The following is a 16,755-nucleotide window of genomic DNA, read 5'->3' on the forward strand; positions in this document are numbered from 1 at the left end:
CTCCTCATTCTGGCTGCGAGGCTGCTGCTTTTCCAGCCAGAAACAAGCAGACCCCGAGCGACTTTGAACCTTAGGAGCCCCTGCACACCTAGGACCGCATGCATCTCAGTGGTGAGGGCCACTGTTTCCCAGAAGCTCCCCTTGCCTAGTGCCCTTCCCTTCCCACCGAGAAATCGACAGGAGCAGCATACGTACCTCTTTTTATTTGAGGGTTTTCAAGGAAATCTCAGGTCAAGGGCATCCCAAACCGCCTTGTTCTGCTGTCAAGGGGCCAATAAGAAGCAAACTGATATTATGGTGCAGATTTCCCCAAAACAGCCCAGCTAGCTTGACTTAATGTGGGAATGAGTGAGAAGGGGGAGCCTGGAACAGAAGCTGACAAATGCCACTTCTTAAAAGTGCCCTGATACTTCCCTGTAAGGGGTGCTTCCCTGGGCTGCTGGCTGGGAGAATCCTCCAAGAGATACCCCAAGTAGGGAAAAGGGACCCCCAGTCCTCATCCTCTGATGGGGACAATGGCCTTGAGAATGGCAGGAGCTAGTTTGGAATAGGTCTTGAGATTATTTATAATCACGGAAATTCCAGATAAAGTTCAGAATTTCTTTTTTTCTGGGCTCAGGTAGTCACTGATGGAGGAGGGAATGAGGTAAATGTAGCTGTGTGCATGTGTGTGTGCGTGTGGGGCTGGTAAAGGGCGTGAAGAGGGAGTATGCAGGCCCAGCCAGCCCCCGGATGCCAGGGCCCAAAGTACTTTTAGGGATCCACAAAAATGGTCTAATTTCTTTTCTTCTTCTTCTCCTCCTCCTCCTCCTCCTCCTCCTCCTCCTCCTTCTTCTTCTTCTTCTTCTTCTTCTTCAAAGTTGTTTATTTAAAAAATTATAAAATAAGTGTAGTATGAAATTTACCATTTTAACCATTTTCAAGAGGCATTGAACACATTCATTTTGTTGGGTAAGCATCACTGCCATCCAACTGCAGAACTTTGTCATCACCCCAAACAGAAACTCTGTGCCCCTTAAACACTAACTCTCCATCCCCCTCCCCCAGCCCCTGGTACCTACCATCCTACTTTCTATCCTATGAATTTGACTAAGTACCTTATATAAGTAGAATCGTACAGTGTTTGTCCTCTTCTGTCTGGCTTATTTTGCTCAGCATCATGCCTTCAAGGTCCATCCATGTTGTAGCAGGTGTCAGAATGTCCTTCCTTTGTAAAGCTGAATAATATTCCATTGTATGTCTATCTAATTTCTTTTAAAATCAGAAGAAAAAATCTTTAGGTCGAAGACAATGTCTTAATATATAATATTAATATGTTCATCTTTATACCGATGCAGTTATAAACTAATTTTTAATACTTTTAAAAAAAGATTTTATTTATTTATTTATGTGAGAGAGAGAAATATTGAGAGAGAGCATGAGCGGTGAGAGGGGGGCAGGGAGAAAGAGAAGCAGGCTCCCCACCGAGAAAGGAGCCTGATGCAGGACTTGTCCCAGGACTCTGGGACGATGACCCGAGCCAAAGGCAGACACCCAACCAACTGAGCCACCCAGGCACTCCAATTTTTAATATGTTTTTTAGGGACGAAGCATCCACCAAGAGAACAGTGCCCAGGGCCCATGAAAGTTCTGAGAGAAGTTTCAAGAGTGGCACATCTGGGGAGACTTGGTGAGTGGAGCCCACCAGCTCTCCCGGTGGGTGGGTGTAGGTAATCAGCTGTTGGCCTTGGACTGATGGCTCTGCGAGCCCAGAACACTCACCTGCCTATGTGCCCTGGTACCTGTAGGTATCCTGGGGCCACTTCTCCTCATCTGGGAATGCAGGTTTCTGTCCGATGCTGTTGAAATAAAAAGCATGTGAACATAATGGGAACACAGGACCTAGAAACACAAGGCCTGCCTTTCTTTCCTTCTTTTATTTTAAGAGTTCAGGTCCGCAGGGCTTAGGCCCGGCTCTGGCTCTATGGATTTCTCCCGGATGTCCATCTGGCCTGTGTCTGTGAGTTGATTGCCTGCGATTTGACAGTAATGATTATAATGGGGTGATTTTGTATTCTTTGACTCATTCGGATTGGAAGGTTCAGAAACGGACCCAGGCCTCCCCCACCCCCATCCTCTTGCTTTGGAAGCTGGTTTTTTTTTTTTTTTAATTCCAAAGAAATGGCAAAATCTCATGGAAACAGATCCATATAGAGAAAGAGTCTTTCTCTTTTTGAACCTATTGGTGATTACTGGTTTCCTTTTTTGGCCTGGTGATGAAGAATGAGTCCTGTAAAAGCCAAGAAATATTGCACAGGACCAGGGGAATATCGCTTCAGAAGTCTCCGTGGGAGAGAAGTCTTTCTTGGAATTTTGAAAAACACGGCTCCAGCTGTTATATATGCTGAGCTCTGTGTGGGGGTCGCTCACTCCCACGCCCTACCGGCAAAGACACATTCCCGTGTACACTGAGCCTGCCTTCTGCCTTCTTTCTCCAAATAGGCCCAGACAGACAGACAGACAGACGGACACAGATACAATGCTGCAGGTGTGAAAGTCACTGAACCAAGGGTGACTTAGCCGCTGATCGCCTGCCGCTGGCTTCTCAGCTTGACCTAGGGGGACCGCTCCTGCCCGCTGGCTCTCACACGTGGCAGGAATTAAGAAGCGCCTCTGTGCTCTGTGGTGGGACCTGTGTGTGTCCCCGGGGACGTGTCCCAGCTCCGGGGCAGCTCTGGTTTTCAGAAAGGCAAGGCTGGTGTTTATGCACATAGTCGGCAGACACGGTGCACGCCGTTTCTGAGCAGCGTGGATGATGCTGTTTTCACATTGCTCATTAGAAGCCTGGTTATTTCCGAAGCAGAACCCCCCCCACACACACACACACAGACCCTCCAGCCCCACAGAGGAGCGCCCAGACCTGCCACTTTGGGATTCCTATGTCCATCCCCTGGAGAAGACGAGGGTTACGGTGGTCCAGCTCTGCCAAGTCCAGCTGCTGGTAGGCAAGGGCTTTATTGTGACGTTCCTGAGACCAGGGGTGGGGGTCGGGGGGCATAAAGGAGGAGGTCCCCATTGCACAGTGGAAGGGCGGCTGCTGGTTGAACAGGAAGAGTACCCCCATCTTCTGCTCAGGTCCTAGCCAAAGCACAGGGCCCTGCCCCTCCCTTGGGTCTAGCATCCCGGCTGGGAGGGGAGGGAGGTGTGCCTTTAAGACCAGAGACGCGCTGTGTGGGAGAGGTGCTTCTGGAAGAGCCGGGCTCCAGGTTGCCAAGGTGAATCTGTCAATAGAGTATTGAACAGGCCTGTCTGACTGGCCGTAATTGTGTTTCAAAACAGCCAGCTTCTGGTCCTCCTCACCCGTCCCAGAGCACTGCAGACAGGAGCCTAGCTGGGTAGGAGTCCCCTGGGACAGGAAGCCCAGCAGCACCCCACCTCTGCAAGGGCACGGTAGTCCACACAGAGGTGTCTTTCCTCTCACACCCCCCTCCGGCTTGTGACCTGGAGCTCCCGAAGAGCCTGCCCCCTCCCTGGAAACTTCACCCAGAGCACCTTGCCCCAGGAGGGAACCCCCCCCATCAGGTTTTCCTGACCGCCTGCCAGGCCCAGGCATATCCAGTGGGGCCGTTTGTCCACTTTGCAGGGCAAAATGAAAATGTGGGGGCCCCTTGTTCAAAAATTATGAACACGATGACAGAGCATTAAATCAGTGTGGGTCTGCGCAGGTCCCACGCCGTGGAGCTGGCCCTGTCCCCTCCCAGGGCAGCTCAGGGCCCGGTGTCTGCTGGCTTTCCGCGGATGCAGTTCGATTCATCTGTGGTCTCAGGGTCTGGTCCCCGAGCCCACCAGTCCGGCTCCCTCCAGCAGTCCGAGCCTCAAAACAGGTCAGCTGTCCCCATCATCCTGTCATCCCTGTTGAGGGAGACTCTTGTGGTGGCCCTGTGGTCAAGTGTCCAGCTGTGGCCAAGATAACCAGGCTCATGTGGCAAGGGGGGAGTTAGGAGGGGGCTGGGGCCAGGCAGGTGTGGGCTAGCTGTCCCCAAGCCTGCTGGCACGCTCCCTGCTGTGGTGCTTACGCACGCAGTCACCCTCCTCCCTAACACCCGATAGAGTGTCTCTCCTCCTCCCTCCCTGCCCCATGAGCCGCCCAGCCAGAAGTGTCGGGAACTGAGGGGTCTGGCTCACAAGACCCTCAGACCTGGTCAGTGAGGGCTGTTGGGATAGGGAGAGACCCTGGGCAAGTTGGACACCTACTGATAGTCTCTCTGCCATGAAGTGGCAAGAACACAGCGTAATTAGAGTCAGACCCACTGGCCTTCTCTTGACCTTCCCACCTGCTACACTCCAGGTGTCAGTTTCTTCATCTGCAAAAAGGAGATAAGACCTCAGCTCAACACCCCTACAAAGGCCGCCAAAACCCCATGTGACCTGACCCTGTCACCTTCCGCCTTACTCTCCTCTGACTTTCCTCTTGAACGCTGCTCTAGCCACACGGAATCCTCAAACACTCCAGGCACACTGGGGCCGCAGGGCCTTTGCACTGGCTGTGGCCATAGTCTGGAATAGATAGCTGCAAGGTTCTCTCCTTCTCCTTCAAGTCTTTGCTCAGATGTCATCCTTTTTTTTTTTTTTCACTTGTTAGCATTTAATGAACCTCCCTCCACTTGGCTTCAAGCTACCAGGACACAGGTTCCCCCCACACCCCTAATCTTCTCCTCAGCTTCCCCAAAACTCTGTGGCAGCCCGATCGCACCATGTCAATGATAGGAGCAGCTCGGGTCTCGTTTCTGGCAGCATTTCCCCGTGTCTGCTCACTGACTAAGGCCCACAGTTTATAAATGTTGACAGTTGGGCAGAAGCTCTGGTTCCCCTTTAAGTGGGATGGCATGTCGGTAGCCCAGACGAGAGAGCCCGATGTCATCTTTTCAATGTGCTGCTCCTGACCACCCTGCTCCTGCAGCCCCCTGTGTCCCCAGTCCCCCTGGGCCCTTTCTTGGAGCACCCACTTTACCTTCTAAGGGACAGTGTCCTCTGTGCATTGCTGAGGATCCTCGTCTCTCTCTTCGACACCCAACGTGGGGCTTGGACTCGCGACCCTGAGATCAAGAGTCACAGGCGCTACGGACCGAGCCAGCCGGGCACCCCGATGCAGATCAAATGTAGAAGGGTGCCAGGCCCATAGCCATTGCATTGTGAATGGCACGAGAACTTGAGGAAATGCCCTCCCCGTATTAAAAACTCACTGGATTCAGCGCAGAAGTTGCTCACATCGTGACGAACAACGAATTGGACACACTGCTCTCTCACGGTCATGTCGCTGGTCAGCTGCGGTGAAAGGGTCGGCCAGCGCGGGTGTTAGAGCCGAGCCTGCTCGACAACCGCAGGCCGAGGCCGGCTGCTCAGCCAAGAGTTTGGCAAAAAGTCAATGGAAGCGTCTGTGAATCAGTTGGTTACATGGAGTTCATAGTAAAGAATGTTGTCTATTTGGGGCACCTGGGCGGCTCAGTTGGTGAAGCATCTGCCTTCGGCTCAGGTCGTGATCCCAGGGCCCTGGGATCGAGTCCTGTATCGGGGTCCCCGCTCAGTGGGGGTCTGCTTCTCCTTCTCCCTCTGCCTGCTCTCCCTGCTTGTGTGCTCTCTCTTTCTCTAACAAATAAATAAATAAGTAATCTTAAAAAAAAGAATATTGGATATTTTATTATAATTTGTAAATTATACGATACACGTCCTTTATATCAATAATATATATATTTCTTTTTCTAGTGAACGGCTTGTTAGTGCTGTTACTTACCGGCACCTCCAACAGGAAGGCATTCGGATTATTGTGAACAGATGGATATATTTGATAAAATGAGGGCACTCTCCCAGCTCCATAGGTAGCCCTAAAGAAGGCAGGGAGACGGCAGAGAAGCTGGCCTGGGGCACATGGGTGGTGGGAGCTGGGCACCGGGATGCCGCAAGTGGGCACGGGGTAGCCACGGGGCCCAGGGAGGCACCGGCAGACCTGGCCTATTGGACGGGGCCATAGTGAAGGGACACACAGGCCTGCGGATGGGGAGCCAGGGCTTTTGGCACCCTACAGCTCCCCTGCCCCGGGACACGTAGGCTACACCAATCCCCAGGATGCCAGACCCCGAAGGCATTGTCCTGAGGGCAAATGGCTCCAGGCCCCTGGACAAAGCCCTCCTTATCCTCTGGGCTACCCTGTGCTCCCCTCTCTCTCTGTACTCCCAGCTTGTGAGGGGACCTTGTATCCCAGGACTGCTCACATCCACTTGTTCGGCCTCTGTATCTGCTAAACCCCTATGAGGGGCTGGTGCAGCCCCAGCCCTGACCTTGGTGGGGAAAAGAATTCTCCTTTTGTTTTATTTTGTTCTTTACTTGTGTTTGCATAAAAATGCTTCAGATTGGGCGGTCAGAGAAAGCCTCTCTGAGCTAATTACATGTGAATTATGACCTGCATGTTGAGAATGAGCCAGCCATGTAAAGATGGGGGGTGGGGGTTGTTCTGGGGAGAGGGGCAGCAGGCGCAAAGGCCCTGAGGCAAGCACGAAGTGGGTGTGTTCAAAGACCAGGATAAAGGCAGGGGTGGGGGCAGTGTGAGCTGAGTGAGTGCGGTGGTGGAGCGACTAGAAAGGACAAAGACAGTTTGCCCGAGTGGCTGGGACTTGGAGTTTGCACTTGACCTAATTGATCTAATCGATCCAATCGCTATGGAAGGCCTTTGGAGGTTTTAGGCAGGGGAGTGGGGAGACCATTATGTGCTGGCCAGATAACAGGGTCAGGCTGACCAGAGGACAAGTTCCCTGGATGTGAGGAGGCACCTGGAGGACTGGGGCTTCCTGGAGGCCCTCTCTCCACCTGGTTTCCTTTGAGAAGCATCTCAGAAGCCCCATCTCCTCTCCAAGCACATGGATGTGAAGATTCAAATGCCAAAAATAGAGGATAGAGCTAAAGAACGCAGACTCTGGGAGCCAGACTGCAGGGCTGTGCATCCCCACTGGGCCATTTAGCTGCCCTGTGACCTTGAGCAACTGACTCCTTGCCCTGTGCCTCAGTGTCCCCATCCTGAAAAGCCAGCTGATGATAAAATGGTTGGTAGGTAGTCATGGAGGTTAACTGGATCAATAGGCAAGGCACTTCCCAGAACCTGTCAGGAGCGAAGCACAACACATGATCGTTATTAGTTATTTTTACCATTTTTATGATCGTGGTTAGGACAGGGAGGCAGCCAGGCAACCCAGCCTGGATCGGAACCCTTGCCCAGGATGAGGGTTCCTGGGGTCTCGGAAGCTGATCACACCTGTCTGCAGGCTGGTGAGGCCTGAACTGCACACCTTGCTGCTCTCCGCAGAAGCAGATGTTGTATGTGGTCCAGCTGAAAGCTCTAGACCTTCTCGACCTCACATTTGGGGCCCGTGGGGCCCTTGGAGTCTATAGGGTCCTACTGCTCTGTGAATGGCCCCGCAGTCTCTTCTGGCCTTGAGGGGTGATTCCTGGTGCTGGAGGAAGGCTTTTATCCTCAGTTGGGGTTCACCCTCTCTGGGGTCTGTATGGTCCCAGGAAGTCCTTGGTTCCTGGGAACAAGCCTGTCTTAGCCCAGGCAGCCCTGGGCAGAGCGGGCACGGGGTGGCCAAGATGCCCGGGGAGGCATGGGGAGACCTGGCCTATTGGACGGGGCCATAGCGAAGGAAGCACTTGGGCCTGCGGATGGACCACAGCCTCTCTGAGAAGTAGAGTCAGGATTGGGGCATCTGCGTCATCTGCTTTGGGTCTTCAGCTCACTGTGTGTGAGCTCAGTGTGACACCAAGCCCAGTGTCAGCCTTGGACACATGGGATGGCCTGAGTGTCTTGGGTGGGCAGGACAGTGTCGGTGCACAGCCCCGTCCCTGGCTGGAAGAGCAAGGCGGAGGGCCAAGGATCCACGAGAGGGGGGCGAGGGTGCCTCCCAGCTGCAGGGGAGCCCCTTGCTGGCTTGTGGGAGGGGCCGGGATCCGCTGTGTTATGTACCTGGGATGGTAGCCTGTCAAGATTACGTTCAGACAGTTCGGACCCAATGTGCAGAGATACACCTATCCTTCACTCACAGGTGGAGAAACTGAGGTTCTAACTGGCTGTGCGGTGGCAGCAGGGCTGGGACCCAACCTAGCGTGGGCAGCCGCCGACGAGCCCTCACCCTTCCAGCTGGAAGGCGTGCTCCCTGGGGCTCTCTTTCACTCCCTGGCCCTTCACACCCGTGGCCAGCCCTGGGGAGAGCCTGGGGTTTGTGGGATCTGGAGTGAATGAAGCAGACGCTAGTTCCTGTTGTCACAGAGTGTATGGTTTTAGAGGGTGCAGCTGGGGAGCTCCCGTGACTTAAGCTCACTGCACGAAGTAGTCATTATTAACCTTGGCTCTGTGGGGGAAACCGAGGCAAAGAGAGTTGAACAGGCAACAGGGTGTGAGCGATGAATGTATCCTGCACATGAGATGGATGTGATTTGGGGTAGTGGGCAAAGGGTAGACTCTAATGGGAGGAATAGTAGACCCCCCCAACATATGAACTTATTTGGAATGAGGGTCTTTATAGATGTAATTAAGTTAAGGATGCTGAGTTGAGATCATCCTGGATTGGGGGGAGCCCTACATCCAATGACGAGTGTCCTCATAAGAGACAGACATTCTCCTTCTATCTGCAGAAGGAGGCCCTGGGACAGGCAGACGGGGGACGCCTGCAGCCACGGGAAACCAAGAGAGGCACAGAGGGGTGGTCCTGGAGAGCTGTCACGGGCAGCACAGCCCTAGCGACGCCTTTCTGACTTCCGGTCTCTAGAACTCTGAGACACTAAACTATAAGTTTTAAGCCCCTGGGTTTCGAGCTGGGATTTGACCTTGGGGGTGCCCGCCGCGAAGCCCGTTTTCTCCAGGGTCAGAGCTAGGAGTCCCGCCTCCTTTTCTGATTGGTAGAAGGGCCGCCAATCACTGCGCACCTGCTACGGGCCGGGTGCCCTGGTTCATGTCCCATTCCGCATTCCCGCCCAGCCTGGGAGACCTTCCTCACTGTACCTTTTACAGGTGAGGGGACTCCGGCCTGGCCCTGAGAACGTGGGAACTCGCGGAAGAGGTCTCTCCCGAATGGGAAGGATAAGACGAGGGAGTCAGTAAGTGGAGGCACAGCCCTTAAAAACCCTAAACACATGTGCCCAGAGAAAGGTCTGGAAAGAGAGTCTTGGGGTTGTTCTTGGTCCTTCCCTCCTGCCCTGGGTCCCGTCCCTCATCTTCAAATGCCTGGATTAGGGCAAGCGCCACAACTCTGGCCTCTCTGCTCATCAATCTGTTCCAAAAGCCATTTCATTGCTCCTTGATGCCCAAACCTCCCAGTCCCTCTCGGCTGGCCACCAAAGGCCTCCTGGCACCCACCTGCTGCCTGGTCCTTCCTCTCCAGCCCCATCCGTCACCCTGCTCCCTCGGAGAAGCCCCTTCCCAGAAGGGCAGCCTCCCCACAGCACCATTTTGGGCTGTGGCCCGCTCAGGCCATGCGCCCTTCCAATCGGGGCAAGGAGAGAGGGGACGAACATTTCCGGAGCTCGCCCTGCACCCGAGGCCTGGCACGAGACCCTCCACTCACTCACTGGCTCCTCCTAAGAGACCCTGACGTTTAATCTTACCTCCATTTCCCAGATGAGAAAACCCAGGCTCAGAGGCTGACCAAGTGGCCTCACAGGGCTGCTGAGGGTCAGCCTTAGGGCTGCAAACCCCCACCTCCCAGGTCTGTGCTCCTCGCAGTCGCTGAGCGCCTACTGTGCGCCAGGCACACTGTGTGCCCACGCCGGCCCGAGGCCTCCTGCTCCGCGCCGCCCTCAGGGAAGACGCTTCCCCTCCCCTGCACTCTCCCCATCAGCCCTCCCATCTTCATCGCAGCCAGCCGTGGGATGCTGACATAACTCTTTCATGGCCAGGCGCTCATGCCTTATCTGCCCCGCTGACTGTGAATTCCGGCTGTTGGGTGGGGGCTGTCGGGGGCATGCCGGCGGGCACGGAGGCACACCCGGGGCAGTTAAAATGTGAATGAAGTAAACAGTGTGTTGACTGCGAGGGCTGGGTGTCATCAGGCCCAAACGCATGTGTGGGGCGGCCACCGTGCTTGTCGTTCCTGTCTCCCACCGGCCCCGGGGTTGGGGATGCTCCGTTTCACCTCCGAGGCTCAGAGAGGCCCCATGGATTGCTCAGGGTCCCTCGGCAGGTGGGAGCCGCTGCTCTCCTCCCTGCACGAGGATCTGGAGTTCCGAGGGACGTTCCTCGTCCGGTGAGGGTGTAAGGCAGGACCGTGCAATAGAAATATCATGCGGACCTGTCTGCAAAGTTTTCTGGTTGCCACGTTAAAAAAGCAAAAGAGGGGCGCCTGGGTGGCTCAGTTGGTTAAGCGACCCGCTCTTGATTTCGGCTGGGGTCATGATCTCAGGGTGGTGAGATCAAACCCTGTGTCTGGCTCCGCCCTGGACATGGAGCCTGCTTGAGATATTCTCTCTCTCTCTCTAATAATAATAAAAAAATTGCTTAAAAATTGAAAAGAGGGGGCACCTGGGTGGCTCAGTCGGATAGGTGTCTGCCTTAGGCTTAGGTCGTGATCGTGGGGTCCTGGGATGGAGCTCAGAGTTGGGCTCCCTGCTCAGCAGGGAGTCTACTTCTCCTTCTCCCTCTGCCCTTCCCCCCCTGCTTGTGTTCTCTCTCTCCCTCGCTCTACCTCAAATAAATAAATAAAATCTTTTGAAAAAAAGTGAAAAGAAGCAGGTAAAGTTAATTTTAATAATAGCTTTTGTTAGTCCAGTATATCTAAAATATTGTCATTCCAACACGTGATCAGTACAAAAATTATTTTTTAATTATTTTTTTAATTTAAATTCAATTAATTAACATAAAGTGTGTTATTAGTTTCAGAGGTAGAGGTCGGTGATTCATCAGTCATATGTGACACCCAGTGCTCATCACATCACGTGCCCTCCTTAATGTCCCCATCCCCCCAACCCGCCTCCCCTCCAGCAAAGCTCAGTTTGTTTCCTATGATTAAGAGTCTCGTATGGTTTGTCTCCCAGTACAAAAATTATTAATGAGATATTCTACTTTATTTTTGTTGTTCTCAGTCTTGGAAATCTGGTGTGGATTTTGCACTGTGGGCACCTCCCACCGCTGTGCAAAATCCACGTGTAGCTCGTGGCCCCACACTGGACAGCGGGTCTAGAGCCAGGGGAGATACCTTCCAAATCCCGGCTGAGCAAATCCCTCCGGAGTCTGGCCTGTTAGAGCTCTAGGCTATTGCTCTGGCTTATGTCCTGGGGACCTGAGGCAGCACGGGAGCTTGGACCCAGCGTCCGCAGTCACGTGGTCGTCTGTCTGCCCGGTGTGGTCAGGACTGACACGGGGTTTGGTGAGAGGGTTTCCTCAGAGCCGGAGCATGTGCCGACTGAGAGCCCTGCCTCCAGCCTGCCTCCCCTCGGAGGCCCACCCAGACCAACCTAGAAAATGCCATCAGGGCCAGGATGGGTGGTGGCCTTCACAGGCACCCTTGGGGCTGTTGAATTGGGTTCCTGGATCTGGAAGGTCACACTTGTAATGTGTCCTCTGCTCCCGGGGGCTCCCTCGACAGGCTCCCATCTGGGGACACAGCCGTTGCCCTGTGTCCTAGGAGGCTGGCTGGCAGTCAGGGGGCTGCTGGAGCTTGAGTTTCTTCTCCCAAGTGCTGGTCAGGGGTCTGGTTACAGGCAGGAAGCTGCCGAAGTCAGCGGGACTGGGGTGGACGTACCTCTGAGGAGTCTGTGGGGTGCCTCCTGGAGCAGCTCTGTGGGGGGGGCCGGCCTCCCCTCCCAGCGTCTGCGTATCATTCAAGTGGATGCTGTTTGCTGGCAGCTGGGGTAATAACAGGCTGCGTCCTTGAGGATGGTCTGCGCATGTGTCTCTCCGGGCACTGGTGGCCCGGCTGGGGCAGCCACTCGCTGAGATGGGAAGCGCTGGGACTCCGGGCGGGGCTCCGCAAGCGGTGACCAGATGCCTGGGATGAAAACAAACACAAACGTCTCCCCCGTCAGGGGGCCACGGGACCATGCCATCTGTGGGCAGTCCTGGTGGTGCTGACCTCCCTGGCCGTGAACTCTGCCCTCAGGATGTCCCATCCCGGGGTTCCTGTTCTTGTCCTTGTCCCTCTTGCTTTGTTGTCTTTCTCGTCCTCCCCCTGCCTCCCCCCAACCTTGCCGTCCTCCCCCCTTCCTGGGACTCTTCCAGGCTGCTCCTGCATGCCTCATTCGAGTCCTGCCATTCTGTGGCTGGCTCACCCCAATACTGGCTTGAGTCCTGCCTCCCCCCCCATTCACGTCTCCCTGGGATCTCAGGAAAGGACCTTGTTTGGACATTGGGTCTCTGCAGATGTAATCAGGTGAAGAGGAGGGCGTTGGGGGGCCCTTGGTGCCCGATCACCGGTGTCCTTATGAGAACGTAGATTTGGAAGCAGAGACAGGGAGCAGGGGCGATGCACCTGGAATTCAGGACCCCAAAGATTGCCAGCAACCAGCAGCCGCTGGAAGAGGCAGGGCAGGATTCTCCCCTTGGAGCCTTCTGGGGGAGTGTGGCCCTGCCCACACATTGATTTCGGGCTTCTGGGCCCAGAACTGCGAGAGTAGCAATTTCTATTGTGTCCCCAGCTTGTGGTCCTGTGTTACGGCCGCCCCAGGACACTTGTCCAGGCCCCTTTGCCTGGCTGGACCCCAGAACAATAGGAGGAACACCCCAGCCAGCTCTGTACTGGGGGCACCCCTGAACCTCAGCAGGCCACCTCCGAGCCCCAGCTCTGTCTGCAGAAGCCCCCAGCTCACACACACTTTCGGAGACAATGGTCCTTAGGATTCCAAGGGATTTCTTTGAGCTCACCTGATGCCGATCGCAGCCAAGCCATGACCCCATGCTTGATAAGTGGTGCCCCCCTTGCTGGAGTCTGGCGAGAGACTGATGGGGCAGCAGAAGCCGGGTTGGACAGGAACAGACAGACGGGAGCAGGTCATAGCCACAGGACGGACTGAAGCTGTCACTGCCCAAGTCAGGTGACGGTGTGGTTAGAGGTCACAGGCTCTGGGAACCACACTGGCAGAGGGGGTGACACCGGCCGAGCAGGGAGGTCACCAGGAGGGCACGTGGTCTTGTGCAGGTGGATTTGAGGCAGTGGGCAGCGGGGAAGGCTGCGGGGCAGGTGCTTGGGAACCATCTGGGTCAGAGTCTTGGCTCCATCCTGATGGGGGGTGGGGGTGGGGTGGGGTCCTGAAATGGACGCGACATGGCCCTGGGGCAGAGAGAAACGGGAGGACGGGAAGCTCGCAGGCATCATGTTGTTGCTGTACGCTGTTGTCCATTCCAGAACGTGTTGAAGCTATAGACGGGGGCAATGTGCAAAAAGCAGAAAGAGGAGCAAAAGATAGCTGTCCGGGGGGATGTGTGAGGACATAGAGTAATCTCTATGCCCAACATGGGGCTGGAAATCACCACCCCGAGATCGAGAGTCGCATGCTCTTCCAACTGAGCCAGCCAGGCACCCTTCTCTTTTGAGCTTTTAAATTTAGTTTAAAACCACCATGCACTGTTTTTTCCAAACACAATAAAGCAGTTAAAAAACCCTCCTCCACAGTGTCTGTTGTTTGGATTGAGCTGGAAGGGGGAGCCTCTCTGCTTCTGCTGATGATCGCAAGTCCTATTTGAGGGCCTGCCTCTTTGCGCCTCCCAGGTCCTGGGGTGCAAGTGAACTTGGGGAGTGGGGTGGCCAGCATGGCCCTCCAATGTAACACCGGCTGAAAATGTCCCCTACTTGAGAAAACAGATGTCCCCTGTGGGAACGTCGCGTCCTCCCTGCCATACCCGCCAGCCTGCCTCTCTCTGCCTCCTCCTGCCAGTTGGCCTCATGCTCATTCCTTCGGGCTGGTCACGGACTCTGCCCTTCGCCTCTGGTCCCGGCTGCCTCAGCGGTCCACCCCCGTCCACAAGCTGACGCTCGGGCAGTCACCTCCTGTGACCCCGCGACCCTCTTTAGCTGACCGCCCTGGCTCCTCTGTGTCCTCCAGTTGCAGATTCGATTAGCCTGGGGTGGGATCCGGGCCCTGTGATTGGACAAGAGCCCCTCAGGTGACCCTCATGTGCGGCCAGGGCGGAGGTCCATCCACCAAGCTCACGGTCTCCCAGAAGCTCCAACCGTCCTCTTGGCCTGAATCAATGGCATGCTGCTGGATGTGTACTCATCCGCTCTGGGGGGTTGGGGACAGAGGCCCTGATGTACGCCGTTTGCCCGTTCCTGCCGTGCAAATATTCCCACCAGGAGGCTCACCAGCTGGCTGAGTTCCTGAGAACGGAACCTGAGGGAGGTGCGTCCCCTCCCTGGCTGGACTCTGAGCCAGCTCGCCCATCCCTCTGGAACATGTCAGGTCATGGAAGGAGATGGGCTTCCACACTGACTGCCCAGAGCAGGGGCCGTGGGGGCAGCCACGGGCTCCCCGGTTCTGGGCCTTTTCAGGGCACTTGAATGATCTCCCTCATCCTCTCCAGAGCTGTAGACCGAGCGAGTGACACTGAGGAGGAAAGGAAGACAGTCTAGAGTGATGTTGCTGGGCCCTCCAGAGCCAGCGAAGCACCCCCCTCCCATGGACGTCTCCTAGACTGGCGGGTGGCCCACCCTTTCACTCCCGTCCTGATGCCGGCCACCTTTCCTGAACCTGTTGTGCGGGAGGTGCAGGCCGGAGTCTGGTGGCTCTTTGGCCACCTCCCTCCATCGCAGGGGAGAGCCAAACCCAGCCCTTCCCAGACCTCCCTGCCGCTCAGGGGCGGCCAGTCAGGTGCGCTCCTCGGGATTTGGAACTGGGACGTGATGTAGAGGCCATGCTTCTGCTCTGTCCTCTCGGCATGCCCGGGGTGTGAGCGCTGGGCTGCGTCCTGGGGGTGGGTCACAGGCTGAGGGTGTTGAGCGCCCGGGCAAGGGTTGGCTGTTTGGTGGCCGGTGCGAATCTAGCAGGTGGGGCAGGTCATGGGGCTTGCTGAGCTTTGGATTGCTCCAGGTGTTCCAAAGCTGGCAGTTCCAGAAGTGGCCTCTTGGTCTCCCACCTTCTAGATGGGGCGGGCTGGCTTGGTCATGTCCTGGGAACCATTTGGAAGCCAAGGTCTGGCCTGCTTCTCCGGCCCTAGCATCTCGTTTCATTTTCTGCCAAAAGTAGCCGCAGTGGCTTCTGTTCTCGGCATCTGAACCCTGACGGACACCTCTTCAACCCCCGTCACCTCCAGTCCTATGTCCTGTGACCTTTATTCAAGCTCATTCAGCTGGGACCCCCGGCTCCCACGGTAGTGGGATTGGGTAGTATGCGTAAAAAAAAGGTAGACGCTGAGCTGGGACCTGGAAATCTCAGTATGTGCACTCACCTGGCCAAAGTGACATAACCCAGCAGCGCAGAGAAATGGAGAAGAGCTCCCTCTGTGCCGAGTGGCTGCAGAAGCCAAGAGGGACCGCACGGAGCTGCACCCACCGTCACTCACTCTCCTCTCGGGAGGCCACGGTGCTCTCTCGAACTTTACTCACTCTTAACCATGGAGCTCGCGGGAGGTTGGGAGGGAGACACAGACATGAGGATGGCTGTTGGGGGCGGGCATGGAGAAGGCGGGAATGACGGTGAACAGCGAGGGAGGACGAGGAAACTATGCAAATAAACAGCGTGAGGCTCTGAAATGTGGCGGGAGGAGGGGGAGGGTGTGGGTGGGGGAGCACAGGGTGACCCCCCAGCCCCTGGGGGCCCCAAGGTCACCAGCACCAGGGCCCTGTCCTGATGGGCTATGGATGCCCACAACTCAGACTCATCAGGGACGGGATAAAGCACGCTGCTGCATGGGGCTGGGGGGGCACCTGCATCTTTATAAGGACAAGAGGGTGACACGTGAGTGTTCTCCCTTCTTTTATTTGGCACCCCTTAACAATGCAGTGGCAACTGAAAAAGAGTTTCCACGTGAGTGACTGTTTTAAAAATATAGTTTTTAAATCAAGTAATACATGGTTACTGAAAAATGTTAGAAAAAAAATTGTTTTAATGTTGGGAAAGTTTTAAAAGTGAAAGAAATAAAAATTGCCTCTAAGCCTGGGGTCCAGAGGGAGTCCCCGCTGACCTGTGGGAGCTCTCCTGCCCTCTGCTGCGGGCTGCCCATCCCCGGGTCTGTCTCACGCTCTGCCAGGACCCATGTCTGGGCTGCTATCTCTCTCTACGCGAATTGACATTAAAATTTAAAAACAAGTAATGATGACAGTATATTTATAGATCTGTATCCTGCTTTTCTCTTAACTTTCTTACCTTGCCTCTTCCCATCAAGGGATTCAAGAAACCAAAACCAAACCCCTTGTTACTGGATATCCTTCAATTAAGATTGCCAGATTTTGCAGATAAAAATACAGAACACCCAGTTAAATTTGAGTTTCAGATAAACAGTGACATGCAAATTTGGGACATACTTATAACTAAAAAATGATTCGTTATGTATCTGACATTCAAATTTAACTGTGTCCTATATTTTGGTTGGCAGCCCTACCTTCTGGGTGCTGAGCGGCTTTGGACACTGGGGGTTCAGGCATCCTGGAGGAACTGAGGGTGTGAGTCTGCTTACACCTGGGGGACTGAGTCTGCTCACACCTGAGGGACTGGTCTGCTCACACCTGAGGGACTGAGTCTGCTCACACCTGAGGGACTGGTCTGCTCACACCTGAGGGACTGGTCTGCTCACACCTGGGGGACTGA

Source organism: Phoca vitulina, unplaced genomic scaffold (assembly GCF_004348235.1).
Source record: "Phoca vitulina isolate PV1807 unplaced genomic scaffold, GSC_HSeal_1.0 scaffold41, whole genome shotgun sequence".
Taxonomy (NCBI): Eukaryota; Metazoa; Chordata; class Mammalia; order Carnivora; family Phocidae; genus Phoca; species Phoca vitulina.